The sequence below is a fragment of the Dermochelys coriacea genome, chromosome 1 (genome assembly GCF_009764565.3).
Source record: "Dermochelys coriacea isolate rDerCor1 chromosome 1, rDerCor1.pri.v4, whole genome shotgun sequence".
Lineage (NCBI taxonomy): Eukaryota > Metazoa > Chordata > Testudines > Dermochelyidae > Dermochelys > Dermochelys coriacea.
Genome location: NC_050068.2, coordinates 302,019,351 through 302,039,333, shown reverse-complemented (window position 1 = coordinate 302,039,333; position 19,983 = coordinate 302,019,351). Strand labels below are relative to the sequence as shown.

The window sequence follows — 19,983 nt, the reverse complement described above, 5'->3', positions numbered from 1 at the left end:
TGGGTAAGAATGTCTTCGCTGTTTATCAGGACATCTGTGTTTCCTCTGTACTCATGAGTGCAATGAATGCATGTTTCAAAAGCTGGAATATCTTTGTAAATAGTGTAACAGTATGTGAAATAGTATATGTGGCAAAAAAGAACAGTGGATCTTAGGTTTAAAGTTATCAGGGTTAACTTTTAATGGTATTGATTATGTAAAATGTGAATGAAAGTAAAGATTCAGAACTCTGGACTGTGACATATAATTCAGAAAAAGTTTTCATGCAATAGTGCTCTACATATAACAAGAAGAAACAATACGAGTTTTTTCCTCATTGCATTGCCACATATTGTACCAGTATAAAACACAGGGTTGCAGTTCTCCTTTAAACAGCTAAAAAACCCCATGCAGTATGGCTGAAAAGGTAGATTTAAGTAATAAAAGGAGAAGTTATGTTGTATGATAAACCTGTATATGTTCTAAACAGTCTTCCATTCGTAAAGCAAGTTTGCCCATAACAGGAGCTATGCTTCAGTACCTTTCATTTTGCACTCTGAAAAGAAACCTCTTATTAAGCTCGTATATTTTCCAGAGGGAAAATAAAATGCTGTGGCATATTGTCAGAGCTGCTTTACTGTCATCATTTACAAGGGTCATCTGAATTAATTGACATCTTCCCGTACATATTGTTACACTACCCCTTTTCTGATATATTTATGAGAAGGTGACAGGTATGCAGCAATTGACTGTCTTTTCATGTTTGTCTTCACTGTAATTGAGAAACAAACAATAACTCTGAAGTTGCAATTGTACAAGCAAATAATTACCTTGCTACAGAGGAGCACATTCCTGTTGGTGTTTTTGTAGGGTGAACGGGATGAACTGCTTTAATACCTACATGTTATTCCATAAAACAGAAAAGCTGTGTAGAAGGCTTTGGAAGCATACATTAGACAGCCAACCTCCCCTTTGCATAGCTATGAAGTAAAATCTCTTAACCTAGCTTTCACAGCTGCCTAAGTCACTGATCCATGTATGCTGATGGACTTTACTGAACATGTTTTCATCTTAAGGGAGTTATATTATACTAAAGCCTTTGCATAAATTGGGTGAAAGGTATGACACACAAGTACGCATACTAAGCAACATCAAAGCAAGCATGATATTTCATATTGATTATATAGAGAATTTTTAGCTCTTATTCCCCCCTCTGTTCCTCTCCCTGTCTCCCTCCCCACCCCAAACATCCCCTGTGCGAGGCTCTTCTCATTCTGATCAGCAATGCTGGGCAAAAACTAGACATGAAAACAAAGACATTTTCTTACAAATAAACTGAAAAGCCTTCCTGTAGAAAAACAGGATAGGGAAAATATAGCAATTGATTTGAACAACACTCTTCTCAAATGAAAAATGTACTTTAGAGCCAGCCTGCTGTGGTCTTGTTAATTACCAAAGCAGATTAGAACTCTTTTGCTTAATGTTATCCTTTTTACCTAGCATGTGTCAGTTCCAGCTACAGTAGCAATCAGAGCTTCACACTGTCCCTTCTGACTGTTAAAAAGGGATATATATTTTTAGGGGAAGTCATTTGCCACAATTCCTAAGATATAACCTGGCAGAAATTCAATAACTGTTTGTGATATGCTCATTCAGCTTTGGTGCTCAGTGGCTTTAGGTCCTGACATACAATGGCATTTGCCTTAATCCAACCATTGGAGAGAGAGAGGAAAAAAATAGCTGTCCTGTATCTTGTTTTATTGGTTTCAAAACACAGGGCAATTGTGTAATTTGATTTTGCATTGCAAGGACTGGGGAAAATGTTTTGTTTTGTTTTTTTTAAATCCTTTGATGTTCTTTCAAGCTAGCATATGCACACATCTCAGAGACCTGCAAACACATTTAGATCATCTGTGAGCCAAAAGGTGGTTGCATTTGTATTCTGAACATAAACTAAAATTTGGAAAGAGTCTAATAGAATAAGTTGAAGAAAACAAGAAAGGGGTGATTGTGTAAATGAAAATATAAACTGTAGAACACATCACATTATATATATAAACAAACTTACCCTGCAAGAGTAGTTTCAGTGCTGGAGGACTTCTGCATCTGTATATTTGAATTCCTTAGTGCAGGTAACCACATACTTGTGTTAATGCCAGGGTGTGAACAGTTGCATGTATATATAGTATAGGATACATTTATCTATAGATATCCTACAAAATGAGAGAATGTCTGTGCTGCCAGCTGAGATTCCTTACGTTTGCCAGAGCTCTGTTACTGGCTGGCTGAGGCTCACAATCCAGTGAAGAGAAAGATGCCTGCTAGCTCTTCTTATTTCTCCTTGTTTCCATGGTGGTTAGAGCTGCATTGTTCACCCGATCAGTTGTCACACTGACATGGTTCTGCCTGCTCAGCGGTCATTAATAACTGAACATCCTCCACTCCCCAGAGAGGAGCCAATAGCTTCAGAGTGCCAAGATGTAGCACTCGCAGCTGCTCCAGTCTGGTTGGCTGAAAAATCCTGTCTGTTATATGACATTGCTGCTTAGGGTACGAATAAAGGGAACAAGTCTTTATATGTTTCTGGGTATCTCTTCTGATTCGGGAAGGGTATGGAGCAGTGCTTTCATATTTTTGTGGGACAATGTAGGATATTTAATCTTTGAGATAGAAGGAGGATATCTATGTTCAAAGCAACTGATCAGAGATCACTAAACTTCTACCCAGGTTGCTTTAGTTCAAAAGACACCACATATAGATTGAAGTCATTTGGTAAAGCATTTTCTTTTTCCTGTATCTTTTGCTGTTTTAATTTTGGACAGTATAGATGATTTACCAATCTCTCTTTCCCCCTTTTTTAAAGATAGAATATTAAAGTTTTTTATGTGTATTGGTTGGCTAAAAATCAATTTCACAAATGTAAAATATAGTATTAATAAAATGAACAGATTTGTTTTAAAAAAATCATTGGGTTTTTTTCCCCCTCCTGTCCAGTTCACTGGTTATTGTATGGCCATTTAGTAAAGTAAAGCAATTGAATGCACAGAATTTTCTTTTCTTTTCCCTCCATATAATATTTTCTTTAGTACTTTGGGGATTATTGCAGAGGCACAGACACTGTGTTTGTCCGTATCTCTGTAAACAAAAGGCAGGCAAACTATAGTATGTATCTGTGCAGGCTTCTGAGGTTACAGAACAGTTCAGAAAATGTTTGTTTTCTGAAAATTTATTACCATTTTATTTTCCAAACAACAACAATTAGGTGGATCTTGTTTAGAAAAAAACCTCCTCATTATGAATACTGTATCATGTAAAGAAATGACTTTGTAACGGGGGACAAAGAATAGTGGAATATAAAGACCTGTTCATCAACAGGTCAAAACTCGAAAGGATTTGCCTTGCATAAATCTCCTACTATAACCCTGACTGAGACAGGCCACCCTCTAGTGGAATAAAATGAAATGTGGTTTTCATTTCATTTTCTTCAGCTTTGTTTGAAGAAAGATTGACAGTCATGTCTAATTGCATGAGGGATCAATATTTGTTTCCTAAATGAAACAGCAACAAAATGCCACAGTACTATTAAAATAATAGTTATTGTTTGGTGAGCACTAAGTATCACATTGAATCTTAGATTATAGGCTTTATTAATTCCCTGAAGAATTGGTTTTATGCTTTATAAAGTTGCTTATTTTATAACATGTGATTTAAAAATAGTGCTAAATACTTGGAATAAAAGTCACTTTCGAATAACACGTTAAGAGCGAATAGGTGCAAAACCCACACATTCCTTGCTTATACGTACATTAGTAGTAGATATAATGACACACACATCTTGATTTTTCAAAAATATGTTAATGCTGAATTTATTTTTAATTATGAAAACATCTTTTACAAGTTGTTTAAAGGTATGTTCAGGTCTCTTCTTATGTTTATATACATGCATGTGTGTGTGCACACAATTTCAATGAATCATTCAAGAATACTAAGAGCTGTACACTTCAGTTTTCTAAGTAACATATAGTGTGTAAGAATCATGCAAAAATGGATGCAATGATTTGATATATGAAATTCAGATTATATTTTTACTACATAATTGCTTCACTTTGGTTGATTGATATGGGCTATATAATTGGAGGGCTAAATAATTAAATCAATTAGAGTGCACTTGCATATGGAAAGTAAGTTTTGATATGTAGTTAAAATACCTCCTTGATTGACATGTATATGAAACTACAATTTAACTGATATTTATATAAGAATATACCTTTAATTATATCAAAGAAGAGAAATAATTTAATTTTCATTTCAGCTAATACCAAAGATTTTTTAAAGATGTTTTCAAAATGCTTGCAACGTAAAATACTTTTTATAACTGATACAATTATGATGATTAAGGTTCATTAGAAGCTCTTTTCCTGCTGATTTCACCAACATGTTTGGTAGTTTTAAAATAGCAACATAATTTATTTCACCAGATTTATATATAGTTTATTAGCTTTCACGCTGCAATTTTTTTCATCAGACTCTGAGTTGAGGGGCAGAGTGAGGGAGAAAATAAGGTGTGCAAATACTAAAATGGAGTTTGTTTTCACTTGGTTTTACATACTAGATGAGTGAGACATCAGAACAAACCCAATAATTATTGGTTGAAATGGAGAGTTAGTTTGATGCAGTAGACAGAGGGTAATGAATCTGGGAGTGGTAACCACTCTTCTCTATAGTGAGGGAGGGAGATTGAAAATTTTTTGTTGTTGTAACACATGGTCATAGTATGGAAAAGGTTGAGAACCACTTTACTAGACTATTAATGTGTTGTATGTTTACAGTTGTTAAGAGATTTGATGATGACAGAACTTTTATTACTGCCATTATTTGGAAATTAGCTCTCTGAATGCACACAGAACTGTGTTGAAGAGATAAGCAGAAGTGCTTAGAAAGCTTAATGGAAATTACATACTAAAAAAATATGTTAAAAGACTGTTTTTTAGGTTGCAAAGTCAAAAACTTGAAAGTTAGGAAATGCCAGATTTAAGATTTCCATGCAACCTTGATTCTGCCACCTTTTGCATCCAACTTGTGAACTGCATGAGGCAGCGGTTCTGTGGAAAACATAGTTTGTGATTTTGTAAGTAATGCAAAATAATGCAGACACACAAGGGGGTTGAACTGAGGTTGCATGGGCAACTGTAAATCTGACATTTCGTAACTTTTGAGTGCTTTTGCAATCTAAGCAACATTATTTTAATGTAGGTTATGTATGTAATTTTCTAGGTGTTTAGTTGTTTAAAGGAAAAAGATAGAAATAAATTCTATTTTTTATAACTGTATGCATCACCAACAGGGTTTGAAACCTGAATCTTCAGTACAGCTTGATCTACAAAACTAACTGTAGCTGACCACAGAAGAAGCCTGTTATCTTTGGTGGGGAAAAGGGAAATGGGCCACTGGGGCTATGTGCTGAGTCTGGTTGGGGAAACTATGCCCAGCTTTTTCTGTCTCCATCCTCCCCCAAGATTTGAAGGCGCTCCTGTCATATGGGGTGTCCCAGATGGAAGGGTGGCCAGTGGGGCTAAGTACTGTTGTGATGAGGAATAATGACAGCTTTGCCTGGAGAAAAGGAGTACTTGTGGCACCTTAGAGACTAACAAATTTATTAGAGCATAAGCTTTCGTGAGCTACAGCTCACTTCATCGGATGCATTTGGTGGAAAAAACAGAGGGGAGATTGATATACACACCCAGAGAACATGAAACAATGGGTTTATCATACACACTATAAGGAGAGTGATCACTTAAGATAAGCCATCGCCAGCAGCAGGTGTGGGAAAGGAGGAAAACCTTTCATGGTGATAAGCAAGGTAGGTTATTTCCAGTAGTTAACAAGAATATCTGAGGAACAGTGGGGGGTGGGGTGGGGTGGGGTGGAGAAATAACATGGGGAAATAGTTTTACTTTGTGTAATGACTCATCCATTCCCAGTCTCTATTCAAGCCTAAGTTAATTGTATCCAGTTTGCAAATTAATTCCAATTCAGCAGTCTCTCGTTGGAGTTTATTTTTGAAGCTTTTTTGTTGAAGGATAGCCACTCTTAGGTCTGTAATCGAGTGAGCAGAGAGATTGAAGTGTTCTCTAACTGTTTTTTGAATGTTATAATTCTTGACGTCTGATTTGTGTCCATTCATTCTTTTACGTAGAAACTGTCCAGTTTGACCAATGTACATGGCAGAGGGGCATTGCTGGCACATGATGGCATATATCACATTGGTAGATGCGCAGGTGAAGGAGCCTCTGATAGTGTGGCTGATGTGATTAGGCCCTATGATGGTGTCCCCTGAATAGATATGTGGACACAGTTGGCAACGGGCTTTGTTGCAAGGATAGGTTCCTGGGTTGGTGGTTCTGTTGTGTGGTGTGTTGTTGCTGGTGAGTATTTGCTTCAGATTGGGGGGCTGTCTGTAAAAGCAAGGACTGGCCTGTCTCCCAAGATCTGTGAGAGTGATGGGTTGTCCTTCAGGATAGGTTGTAGATCCTTGATGATGCGTTGGAGAGGTTTTAGTTGGGGGCTGAAGGTGATGGCTAGTGGCGTTCTGTTATTTTCTGTTATTTTCTTTGTTGGGCCTTCTGGGTACTCTTCTGGCTCTGACAATCTGTTTCTTCACTTCAGCAGGTGGGTATTGTAGTTGTAGGAATGCATGATAGAGCTTTGCCTGGCTCACGCTTCAGTCTTTCTCTACAGTTGATTCAGCAGCTCACATGAGTTTCCAGTACAGCGTGTATGCTGCTGTTTGTGTGGTGGCATGGGCCCAGACTTAGAATGTTAATGTTCACAAATTACTGTGGCACTTTGGCAAAATTTTCCTGAGGAAAACAAGTGAGGGAAGGGGAATGACGATTTTTAATAGTTTATATTTCAGCCAAACATGAACAGATTTTTAAGTGAAGAAAAAAAAAGCCATGTTTCTAGCTCCAAAGCTTTTTCTGAATTTCAAAGTGTTGCTGGTATTAGAGCTTCTAAAAATGCTTGCTAGAATCTTTCATATGGAAAGACTTAGGCAACCTAAATATGGGTGTTGCCACCAACTCCTTCTTTGGCAAGTACTGAGGGTTACTGATACTAAAAGAATGGCGATTAAGCAGGAGGACACAAGAAATTTAATCCACAGTCCTGTAAAAGGTATCCCTTATGGTCTTACCCTTACATCCATGTAAGGACTCATTAACTTCAGCAGGACTCTATGTGGGTGTAAGAGCTCACCCAAATATATGTCTTTGCAAGATCTGGGCGTCAGTGAGCAGCACGATAAGGGCAAATTTCTTTTATGTTTAAATTTCATATAAGATATGTTTAAATCTGGAGGTGATTTAAGTGAGGTTGAATATGGATTTAGTTAATGATCTGTTGCTTAACTTGATAACCAAGGGAGTTTTGCATGTTTCCAGGTGTGCTCAAGTTCTTAATCAAATGGCAACTGTGCTTTATGTGTTGGAATTCAAAATAAAGACTTAGGGCAAACTCCTGGGTTATGCCAGATATGCACTCTACAGAGCGCAGACAGGGCAAGTTGTCTGCAAGGTTGACATGAAGGCATCTTTCTGAATGTGTTCTGCACTGGAACTGGTCTGGTTCCTGGTGCAGCTTGGAAAAATATCAGAGCTACTTTAATTTATGGCCAACTGCCCTGGCCCTAAGTGTGGGATCCGTCCATATTCCCTTTCCTTAGAACATGTCCCTTCACTGGGGGCTGAGAGGGAGTGGAATAGAGACTGCATCGCTTGTGTCACCTTGGAATTCCCTTATTCAAGGGGAATCCAGAAGGAGCTACAGTGGTGCAAAGCAGCCAGAACATATTGGACTTTAAGAACCAGAGGTTCTTATGTTTTCAAGCACAGTGTACTCCTTATTACACTTTAAAACTGATTTTGCCTCAGCTGTGTTTGACATTAGATCTTTGTCTGAAGACAGAAAGATCTTCTCAACAACTTCACAGGGATATAACTGAGATGTTTGGCTCATAATATATTAATAATATTAATTAATGTATCATTTATAAGCACTGGACACTGAAGGATTTTAGTTCTTGAGACAAAGGCAGTTCAGCTGAAAATGAAACACAAGAATGCTTTTTTCTTGGACAAAATTATTGGATTTGGAATAGGATCCATCCAGAATGTAAAGGTTATCTCAACAGCCTCAGTCAAACTCTATTAGATTCAACAGAACAAGGCCAGCAAGTTCTCTTCCATCTCCAAAATTGACTTTTCTTACACACACACACACACACACACACTTTTCATCAATTTGCCTGTCAGTCTGACAAAATATATAATAGTGATTATAGAGCTGAAATGTACTAGACATAGAGACCATTTTCCAGGTTTCTCCTCCAGAGAGGGCCTTGTTGTTCTATTCAAGATTCTTAGGGGCAGGTTGTCAGGTGGCGTAAATTGTCACATGCTCCATCCTTCTGAAAAAAGCATATCTTCATTGCCCCATTCATCTCTCTCATTATCCTGGAGTTCTTCATCACAAAATTTGTGGCTGTGCCATTTTGTCTATCATCTATCCTTGGGGTATTCAGAAGTTGATGATCAACCCTCCACCTTCAGTTTTGGTACACTCCTGACTATAGTGCTGCATATCTTTCATGCTCACGAGCTGTGTCAGAGCAGTAAAAGTGGAGGGAAGGTCTGATCAAGGAAAAGAGAAAGCCTCAATCTTCTTGGCCTTTTGGTGCCTGTGTTGGGAGTAGGAGGTTGGAATGTTTCTTTTGATCTAAGTCACTTCAGAGAGAAACCACTGTTCCCCAGCAAACAGTTCTCAGTGGCTCAGCCAGTATATTTGACAGTTCAATTACCCTTTAATGTATGAGGATGTGATGACAGGTTTTCAAGCCTTTAAAAGAGACAGGAACCTCAAGTCCTTGAGATTCAGCCTGATGCTGTTGTGGTACATCCTTGGGGATTCAGGTGAAAACACCAAAAGGATAAAACCTGCAGCAACAAGAAAACAAGGTGGAGTCTTATCGTCAAGAATTTCTCTGCAGGGTTAATTACTACCCCCACTGGCATTTTGAGGTATGCTCTTATGTGAACTATGGCTTGAGAGGGGTTAGGAAGTTTTTCTTCAGGTTCATTATGAAACTATGCTCTTTGAGGACATATGTCATTTGAGGAAGTGGCATTTATCAGAACATCATCTTATTGATGGTAACTTGCATCTTCCCATTGCTTTTCCCACACCATTGAATTAATGGTGAATTAATCTGAGGATGTAAAGTTCTTTTAGTTGAATAACCTCAGAAGTAAGGATGGGTCACCAGAAGAACCGACTCAAACCTATTCACCTAAATGATAGTTTGGTTAAGGAGAAATCAGAGGGACCTCAATTATTTTCCAGACTCCTTTCCTTCATCTTCCCTTCTGCCAGCATCCAATAATTATCCCTCCCCTGTCCAACTCTCCCACCTCTTAGTTTTCTCCCCCTGTGCTGGTTTGCTGACCCATCCAACTTCATCCCAATAAAATGGTCAGCTGCCTTGTCCTGCAGGCCTTGAGGACACCTTCCTCTCATCCCCCTGAAGCCCACTTATGTATGACACAAATTTGAATATTTTGCAAAATTCACCTGTGTCTTTTCTGAGTTTTAGCATCTACACATGCAGTGTTGATGTGCTCTTGAATGCAATGTACACCAGCTTTGAAGGAGGAGATTAATGGGACCAGCAGAACCCCATCAAGGGAATCTGCTACAGATCTTTTACTGATGTAGGGGAGAGGAATGAGAGTTTGCACTGAGTTCTGGATGAAATAGGAGATGATTTTCTGGGCATAGTTGTGAGGGTGCACATCTTTCCCAGATTTTAGGAATGTAGTTAAATGTCTGAATAGATCAGGAATGCAAACAGGTGACATGCTAGGATATTCTCACTTCAATTATAAACTCAGGGTGTATACTTGTTTTTTTGTTGGTAAGTAATCCAGTAATGTAGATGTCATTTAACTCTGTCACAGTCTTTTCTCTGGAGTATTGATTGAGTTTTTATGGGACATTTTCCTCTGCAATATTAAGCTTATTTGTTGTGTACCTGTCTGTGTTGGTTGTCACTCCTAAGGACAGAATTTCAGATGTGATTTTCCTAGCTTTTTTGGCTAAAATCAGATTAATGCTATTTTATCGTAGTATTCTAGCTGCAATGTTAGGTAGGGATGGGACTGAAGATAATAGCAATTCTAGATTATTTACAGGTTGCAGCTGTCTTTATGGGAGCTATATTGCTGCCTTGGAAACCTGTATAAAGAGGACCACATTCTAGATATTGTAGAGATGATATCCTTATGATAGTATTTACTTTTACGTCTGAGCTCAAAAAAAGTAAAATAATGATTTTTCCCTTATCAGTAGCATAAACTCAAACTTACTTCATGGATAATTGTTATGGCATGAACAAAGAAAAACAAGGAACAGGCAGGATGTGTGCAGCACATGTTGAGAGTATGGTTAGCTCAGAATACAAGATTAGATCAAGTACAGTTTAATATATATAAATGTAATGAATGTTTAAATGAATTGACTAGTAATTATGGTACATAATTTTGGGTTTTCAAAGATCTAGCAAATGATTTTTTTAAAAGGACACAAACATATTACACTTGTATTTTGAAGAAAGAAATATGTTTAATTAGCAAAGCAATAAATATCCCCCCACCCTCTATAATTTTGCCATCACAGACTTTAAGGATTCTCACAAGCTGCATGATGTTTTTTGTGAGCCTATCTGTGCACTAATAAACTGGGCAGGGGAGGGACTTACTGGGAGAGGGCTGTTTCAAAAGCTTTCACATAGTTCCCATTACTAAGGAAACCACTTATTTTGTCTGTGCATGCTTTGAATAGAGCTCTCATTTGAAGTCTGGTGCTCAAACCATGAGCATTGCATTATGGCACTGAGAAAGAAAGGGGAAAACAAAAGAAGCTTAAAATTCCACAACTTTAACTAATGCAATCTAACAATATTGTGCAAGAGGTAGGGTGTGTGTGGCTGGATGTGTATGTACACAATATTTCATAGATCCTTTAAAAATTGAAGGCTTTGCCTGACCATGTGTTAGTAAACAAAATAGGTAAAGCAGATTTTTTGACCTATACTCCTCTTCTGCCTTGTTATGACACTGCTGAGAAATTCAGCATGCAACTTGTGTGGCTCCAAATATGGACCATGAGTGATTTGGGGTATGACTGCACTCTAGCTGGTATCATGTCTTCCAGCCCCAGTGAACAGACACATTCTGTGAGCTTGCGTGCAAAAAATAGCAGTGTGGCTGGTTGCAGCACAGGTGGCAGCATGGACTAGCTCCCCTGGAACAAGCCTGTCCGACTCCCTGGATCCTTACTCAGGTAGTTAACCGTGCGGCCACCTGTGCTGCAAAGTCCACACTACTATGTTTAATGATCTAGCTAAAGTTGAGCTAGTGCATATCTATCTTCCTGGGTTGGGAGGCAAGCTGCCAGCTGCAGTGTAGACATACTCTTACTCTCTGAAACAAAATGTGATACCAGTTTGAAATAAAAGAAGGTGCTGCTGTAATAACAAGGGCAAAATTGTGGTTATCATTCTGTCTGTGGATTCCATTGGAAATGAGTGTCTGTTTGTTTTTGGCAACAGTGCCCAATCCATTGTTAAGGGTAACTGCCAATACACACATAAATACATTTATATTCCATCAGGGTAAGCCAAGCTTCCAGATGCCCAAAATGTTCATCCAGATCCCAGAAATGTTGGCCAATGACTCTGAATCAAACCCCATCTTAAAATTGAATTCAAATGTCCCCCTATTATTGACTGCATAGTGCTCAGTTAATATGCTCAAACGTGGTATATGAATCTGAAGGCATTGACTCTTAAGACATATTCTGTTATGTACACTCAAAGATAATGAGTGGTTTCATAGTAGCAGCCATGTTAGTCTGTATTCGCAAAAAGAAAAGGAGTACTTGTGGCACCTTAGAGACTAACAAATTTATTAGAGCATAAGCTTTCGTGAGCTACAGCTCACTTCATCGGATGAAGTGAGCTGTAGCTCACGAAAGCTTATGCTCTAATAAATTTGTTAGTCTCTAAGGTGACACAAGTACTCCTTTTCTTTTTAAGGTAATGAGTGTTCATGAACTAAAGTAGGAAGCATGTAATCAAAGAATAATGGGTTTACTTCCTTCTTTCCCCCTTCCCTACATGAGGTGAGTAATGGGGAAATCTTAGCATGTGCATCTTGACAAATAAATGTTCTTATTCAGCTTTTCCAAAGTCAGTGCATGAATTAGCTTAGCGAACATTACATAAGACTGAAGACATAGATAGAAAAAGATATTACATTACTTAAATCCTTCAGTATTGTCCTCATACTTTTACATGACTTCATGGAATCATATACATTAAAGATGGTGCTAGTTTTGTCTACAGAAGCTGATTTCCTCTGAAAGTACAAACATGCTCTACTAATGCTAATTTTTTTTCTGGTGGAGGTGATGACTGTTTAATTTATTTTGAAATGAGAAGCCTAAAGCTGCCAGCTGTTGGGGCGTCTGATATGTCCACAGAGTGTTTACTCTAAGTGTATATTTAGTAGTTCAGGTGACATTGTTGCTGACAAGAGAATTGTTCTGAAGCTAATATATAGAGAGTAGCTGGCTTTTCTTTCCCCACAATTAATAAGCAAATGGTCCCATATAGATTTTCTTTTAACTCCCTTGTGGAAGAGAGGAAGAATGACAGCTGTGGTGAAAATAAAATGTCCTTGGGCTGACTCAGTTGAATATTTCTGGGTGATATAAAGTAGACGACTTTAAATGACACAGAGCTGTATTTTGTCTTCTAAGAAATATCAATTTTTAACATTCTAGGGTATATTTGTTGTTTTACTCCTAGACTGGTTATGTTTGTTTTCTGTTTTCTTGTTGTGTGGATTCAGAACATGTCTCCTGGGACACTAAAAACACCGATATTCATTATCATTATATTTCTGCTTGCAGCAAGAAATAAGGGCACTCCTATTCTAAGGGTACTCCTCAGGATACTCCTGTTCTATAACCACTACCGCAGCACAACAATGGCGCCGCAGCTGTGCTGCTCTAGTACTGTAGCGTGGACATTTCCTACATTGATGGAGGGGATTTTTCCATCAAAGGAGGTTATCTGCCATTTTGAGAGGAGATAATTAGGTTGATGGAAGAATCCTTCTATCAATCTAGGAGTGTCTATACCAAGAGTTAAGATTTACCAAACTACAGGGCTCAGGTTGGAAAATTATTCACACTTATGAGTGACATAGGCAGGTCAATCTGATTTTTTAAGTGTAGACCAGGCCTGAGTATATGGTACAACTGGTAATTGCCATTACAAGCTAATCCCTGCATTTCCAAGACAATGCATAGGGACTTAGGCCATGACTTCCATCAGTATTGTAGCAAAAGAGATGAAACTAATACCTTAAAATATTTGAGATGGAAACCCTTAGAAAAGGTTAACAGCCACTTCAGATACAGCTAGCATAGTATTATTTGGTGATAGGTGCTGTTGAACTTGAGACGCTGTTAACAGTAGATAGCTGAGCCCTTGAGTTTGGGAGAAAGGTTTCTTGGTAACTTATAAAGAGACACAGTCTGTCTGGAGATCAGATAAACATGGACAGGTTAATTGTGACTGGCCACCTAAGTGTGCAGTGAAGGATTTTTGAAGGTGTAAGGGGGGCTGGGACAAGGGTGTGCCTCAGTGGTGGTAAAATGTTTTTCAGGAATAGCAAAATAATGCTAAGGCCAATCTTGCTGCTCATGCTATATTCTTGTGACAGGTTTCAGAGTAGCAGCCGTGTTAGTCTGTATTCGCAAAAAGAAAAGGAGTACTTGTGGCACCTTAGAGACTAACAAATTTATTAGAGCATAAGCTTTCGTGAGCTACAGCTCACTTCATCGGATGAAGTGAGCTGTAGCTCACGAAAGCTTATGCTCTAATAAATTTGTTAGTCTCTAAGGTGCCACAAGTACTCCTTTTCTTTTTGTATATTCTTGTGATGTCCCAGTTAACTGGTGGAGGAGGTTATTACTTGTCACCCTACCTGCCTACTATTGATATAATTTTTTTTTCTTCACCAGTTCCAGTGGGTCTATGTCTCATGATTCTGAAGTTGATGATACCAACTATCCAAATGCCCTATGTCTGTATAAGTTTTGAACTTCTCAGTGCCTTGAATAAATTATAATACTACAAAGTGTTCAATAAGTACTCCAAAACGTTGTCATAATTTGTTTATAAATTATATGGAGAACCTCAGTATATTTATATACTTACTTTCCATTCTTATTTTCGTGTTTAAAAAAAGCTCTGTAGAAGGCTTCTGTTAAACTGACCTCAAAATTTTATGATCTTGGCTAAGGCAAGGCACAAGTGTTATCCGTTATTCTAGATAGTTTTTATTGCTTTCCCAAGCCATCCTAAGTAACACATTTTTTTTTCAATATTGAAAGTACTCAAACAACAAATTAAACCTTTGTCCTCAAACACAAATCACTAAAGAGTTAAGTGCAGTAATCAACCTATCTCAACACAAAGCAACTGGACAGGGTGCAAAAAAGGTCAACATATTAAAATCAAGTATCCTATCAAGCATGCAATTTCTTACACCTATTAGTAACTGTGATTACTAACTCTTCTTGTGTTAGCTGAATATAAAAGTGTCATAATCATTAAACAATATGATTCATAAATCCTTTGAAAAGAGATCTAGGGTAAGAAGGCTCAGTAATACCTTTTGTTACAACCACCAAACCTCTCTTATTTTAGCATCATCTGAATCCTGTCATTATTAAAATCTTCATAAACTTTGTCAAGAGTTTCAAGAAATAGAAAGATTTTTTTTGGCAATCGAAAGTTAGTTTGCAATTGTCTGAAGACATTCTCTGTAATGGATATGCATTGCTTTTAAATGCTGCACAACATCTGTTTCAGATGTTTACACTGACCCTTATTTACGTCAGCATATAGCCGCTGCAGTAATTACATCGCTTGTGTGTGTATGTACACTTTGCTCCTTGTGTCAGCGGAGCATGTCCTCACCAGGAGCAATTGTATCAATGGTACTATGAGTGTTGGGCATTGTTGTATGGCTTCTGAAAGCCAGTAACAGTCAATGTAAGCAATGCAGTGTCTACCCTGAAAATGCGTCAGCCTAACTACATCAGCATTGACACTATGCCTCTTGTGGAGGTGGAGTTATTATGTCAGCGTAACAAGGCATTTAAATCAGCAGGAGTGAAGTTTTAGTGTAGACACTTACATAGTTAGATTGATCTAAGTTGCCTTGCATTGACCTAACTCTGTAATGTAGACCAAGGCTCAGTGGCTTGATTCGTAGATTCCAAAGCCAGAAAGGACCTCTATGATCATCTACTCTGATCTCCTGTATGAGACAGGCGATAGAATTTCCCAAAAATAATGCCTAGAACATATCTTTTAGAAAAATGTCTATACTTGATTTAAAAATTGTCAGTGAGAGAGAATCCACCATGACCCTTTGTAAATTATTCTAATGGCTAATTACTCTAACTATTAAAAAAGTACACCATATTTCCAGCCTGAATTCGTCTAGCTTCAACTTCCGGCCATTGGATTGTTATACCATTGTCTGCTAAATTGAAAAGACCATTATTAATTATTTGTTCCCCATGTAGATATTTATAGACTGTAATCAAGATGCCCCCTAACCCTATCTTTGTTAAGATCAATAGATTGAGCTCTTTGAATCTACTACTATAAGGCGTGTTTTCTAATCCTTTAATCATTCTCGTGGCTTTTCTGTGAACTCTTCAGTTTATCAGCATCCTTCTTGAATTGTGGGCACCAGAAGTGGACACAGTATTCCCACAGCAGTCACACCAGTTCCAAATACAGCAGTAAAATAAGCTCTCCACTTCTATCTGAGATTCCCCTGTTTATGCATCCTAGGATCTCATTAGTTCTTTTGGCCAGTGTCACACTGGGAGCTCAGTGGAATTAGGCTTTGGCTCTGCTAAAGAGTGATCTTATGGAAATTAAGCATTTAGTTTCCTGATGGGAAGATGCTAGCAATAGCAGCAATATGGCATTCCTTAGGGCTTATCTGCATTGGAAGTTATTCTGAAATAGCTATGCTTGATTAACTGTTCTTGATTAACTCCATATGTGGATGCTTTTATTCCAGAATAAAAGTGCTCTATCCCAAATTAGCATAATCCTGTCTGTTTCTCCTCCCTCCCAGAAAAAATGTAAAGAAATAAAGCACTCTCATTCTGGAATAAAAGTGTTCATACATGGAGATAATCAGTAATAATCTGCTTTTGCCTGAGTGAGGATTTAAGGATGAGGTCCAATGACATCATGAAAAGTGAGAAATGATGGCTTGTGTTTAAGTTGTTTCTCCTTGTATCATCCTGCCAATTCCCAAAACAGATTGTAAACTCTGTGAGGCAGGATCCTATTATTTTTATGCATTTGGAAAACAAACGTACTATGTGATACAATAAATAATAGTGAGAAACACAGGTAAATATAAACACTGAGTAAAATCCTAGCTCAATTGAAGTCAATGGAAGTTTAGCCATAGATTTCAATGTGGTCAGAATTTCACTTGTAATTTTGGCATAAGCAGAACTGTGACAATCTGAGGAACTTTGAAGTCCATTTCCTGAGGGATCCTGAAAGAGGAATAGAGACTGGTTTTGAAAAATGTAGCTCATGGGTTTATTTGCTCTGTCTGTACATGGGTAGATTTTGATTTCACACAGTTTACATTCGCCTCTGGCATGCTTTTTTTTTCTTTTTTTGTATTGCATTTCCAATAAATTTGCCAGAGCACACAGAGATATTTGCTCGTTGGGATCATCTAATTTTTCACCTATTACATACACAATTGTGAGTTTTGTATGTGCAATACCTATGAATCAAATTGAAAGTCTTTGAAGTCTTGGCTTCATTGAAGTCAATGGTAATTTTATTATTGACTTGAGTGGGACCAGGATTTCACTCTCTGGTTTTAGCCCACTTTGAAAATTTGGCTCTTTAAGTCTGTGAGAGTTTTGCTTTTTCTCTGCCTCACCAATTGTATACTTTGTTTCTATATCATGCTTTCTCCAGTTATTCTGGAACTTTATCATTCAACAAAGTATTTAGATCCTCCTATCTATCTAAGTACATCTAGTCATACCATTAGTTTAAATATTTCTAAGGCACATACCACATTGGTGAAGCACTGAAGTTGCATGGACCTACCTCGCCTTTGAATACAACAACCAAAAAATGATTAGTTTTCAAAATGTTTAGTTCTGCTGACCATCCACCATCTCTGTAGCTCAAAAAATCAGAGGCATAGGTATACCCAAGGCCTCTAGAAGGGCATAAGTACTTGTGTCAGGGCGTTTGCAAAGGATAAAAAAGGAAAGCAGCATTATTTTTCATAATGTACAGTTAATTCTCTTGAATTTTTGAATTTTTCCATATTTAAAAAGTTGCCTCATAAATATGTAACATTGGACTAGAGGATTAAGTCATCCTTGCTATTTACTTATATTGTTAGCTAACAATGATAAATGAGTTTTATATCTGCTTTTGGAAAATATGTATTTTTTAAATTTCAATTTAGCTTGTTTCATTTACATGCAGTTTATTTAATCTTTCATGTTATTCTTAATAGATCTCTTCAAGCAGCTATAGCTTTCCCCTTTGCATTTATGAATTTTCTTTCAAAATAAAAAACAATTCTTTAGTAAGTTTTCAGTTTTGGTGGCTATATGTTTGAGCTATCATTCCATTGCTAACTTTTTTCCCCTGTCAAAGTATGAGATGCTCCACTCGGTGCTGTGATTAGGCTGTTCTTCAAGGGTCCATTCAGAGTGAGTGATTTCTGGAAATACTTTGCCAGTCTTGCAGTTAGATCTCTCTATTGTTTTTAGTATAATCAAAGAATCTGTGTTGACTAATGGAGCCACTAATATTTTATATGGAACTGTTCTTATATGTTTCTTCTTACGGTTCACCTTCTTTCTGATCAAATTTGATACTATATTATCCCAGGCCTGTATCTTAGGCTCTTTATTTCTCTGTGGATGCTCTTTTCAAGTGAGAATTTTTGTTGTAATTCTATACATAAAACATAATAATAACCTTATTACTTCTAACCATGACAAAACATTGTGCAGAAAATAAAATGATTATTTTTTGCTAAACTTACTTAGGAATAACTCTAGCTTCCAGTGATATTGTGAAGGAATTTATGTAGTTCATTCTCATTATGAAGAGCTTAGATCCTATTGTAATGGGTCCTATACAAAACATAAGATTGATAAATAGATTCTTATATATGAGAAAAGCAATAACTTGTAATATTTTCTATAATACTGCAGTAGCACTTTTGTAAATTATAATGATTTGGACCATAACTGGAGAATATTGTGGTACAATATTTTTATAAGCTAGTGCACATTCTTTGTCACAGCCTTTGTTCTGCTATTTCTGGTTTTGTCATTCGTATCACTTTATTATTTCACTTTCATACTATTTTTTATGAACTATTTGTTGAACATACCACATATTTAAATCCTGAAATACCTTTGTTTTCAATGATGGAAGCATTAGTGGAATGTGAAAGCGTAGGAGCTACAGTAGAGGCAGGGCCGGCTCTAGGCACCAGCTAAGGAAGCTGGTGCCTGGGGCAGCAAATCAGAAGGGGCGGCACTTCGGCCGTTCTTGGAGTAGCACTCCTTCCTCGGTGGCACTTTGGTTTATTTTTCTTCTTTGGCAGCAGCTTTTTTTTTTTTTTTTTTGCTTTGCTGCTTGGGGCGGCAAAAAAGGTAGAGCCAGCACTGAGTAGAGGACTGAAATTAACTTACTTTTCCTGCTACATTTTTCAAGGCTTCATTAATAATTGGCTTTATAGAATGCTTTAACTTAAATTTAAATAATGGATGGTGACAGAATCATACGTGAATTAGGTTATGTAATAGGCCCCTAATTATTTACAAAAAACATGGAAAAGCCAATCAAAAACAACAAAAAGTAAAGTCTTTGGAAAATATTTTGGATACCAGCAAGATTAGTTACTACCAGCGTTCATGTCAGCATTCTTACCATGTGACCTACAAAATTTCTATTAAAACAAAGTTGAAGGTTGAAGTGCATTATGACAGCTGTGTGGCTAAAACCCCTAAAACTAATAAAGTATATTAATACAAAACAAATCTTCTGTACCCAGGGTCAAAACAAGGAACATTCGCAGTACTAGAGAATGATTTAGTTTTTGCTGTATTATATATAAGAAAATAACTTTACAGTAGATAACACAGTTATTCTGATTTTCCTAGCAAGAAAAAATGGGTAGGACATTTTTCTTTTTTCAGAGCCTGATAATGGTTCATGACTGAAATGTAGGCAAGTAATCTAACTGCTGAGAATAAATAAAGCAGGTGGTGAGATAAGGAAAGTAAAAGTTTGGAATGTGCCATTCAGTAGCACATTACATAGTATGAACTCAGAACTTTAAGATGTGTTGATGGTGCTGGGTGTGATGATTCATGATTGACTACTGTGTTTAGGTATCAGAGTAGCAGCCGTGTTAGTCTGTATGCGCAAAAAGAACAGGAGTACTTGTGGCACCTTAGAGACTAACAAATTTATTTGTTAGTCTATAAATAAATTTATTAGTCTCTAAGGTGCCACAAGTCCTCCTGTTCTGTTTTCAGGTAGTTGTTACTTTCTCAAAATTTGATCTGAAACTTTGCCTGTTTTGTCTCCTCTCCAATATGAGTTTTCTTGTTTTGTTGATTCCCCTATTTTTAAATAAGGTGGGCATGAGGTGAAAACATCTTTGTAATGTAACTTGCATCTGAGTTGCAAAAACATTTATTTTGTAAATTCAAATTGACACAATAACCAATTTGTTAAATTGTTGAGGAAAAACACAAGTTTCTTTAGTGACTGAA

At 37.2% G+C, this 19,983-nt stretch overlaps 2 protein-coding genes across 7 annotated transcripts in view; one reads left to right on the top strand and one right to left on the bottom strand.

The window, feature by feature from the left end:
- LRRN3 (leucine rich repeat neuronal 3) overlaps window positions 1-2,484 on the bottom strand; it is a 52,894-nt gene extending 50,410 nt beyond the window's left edge. The window contains exon 1 of the mRNA XM_038370927.2: window positions 2,048-2,484. The gene's annotated coding sequence lies outside the window, so the exon portion shown is untranslated. The remainder of the gene's footprint in view (window positions 1-2,047) is intronic.
- Window positions 1-19,983, top strand: part of IMMP2L (inner mitochondrial membrane peptidase subunit 2) — an 832,928-nt gene that overhangs the window by 459,474 nt on the left and 353,471 nt on the right. The gene's annotated exons all lie outside the window — the stretch shown is intronic.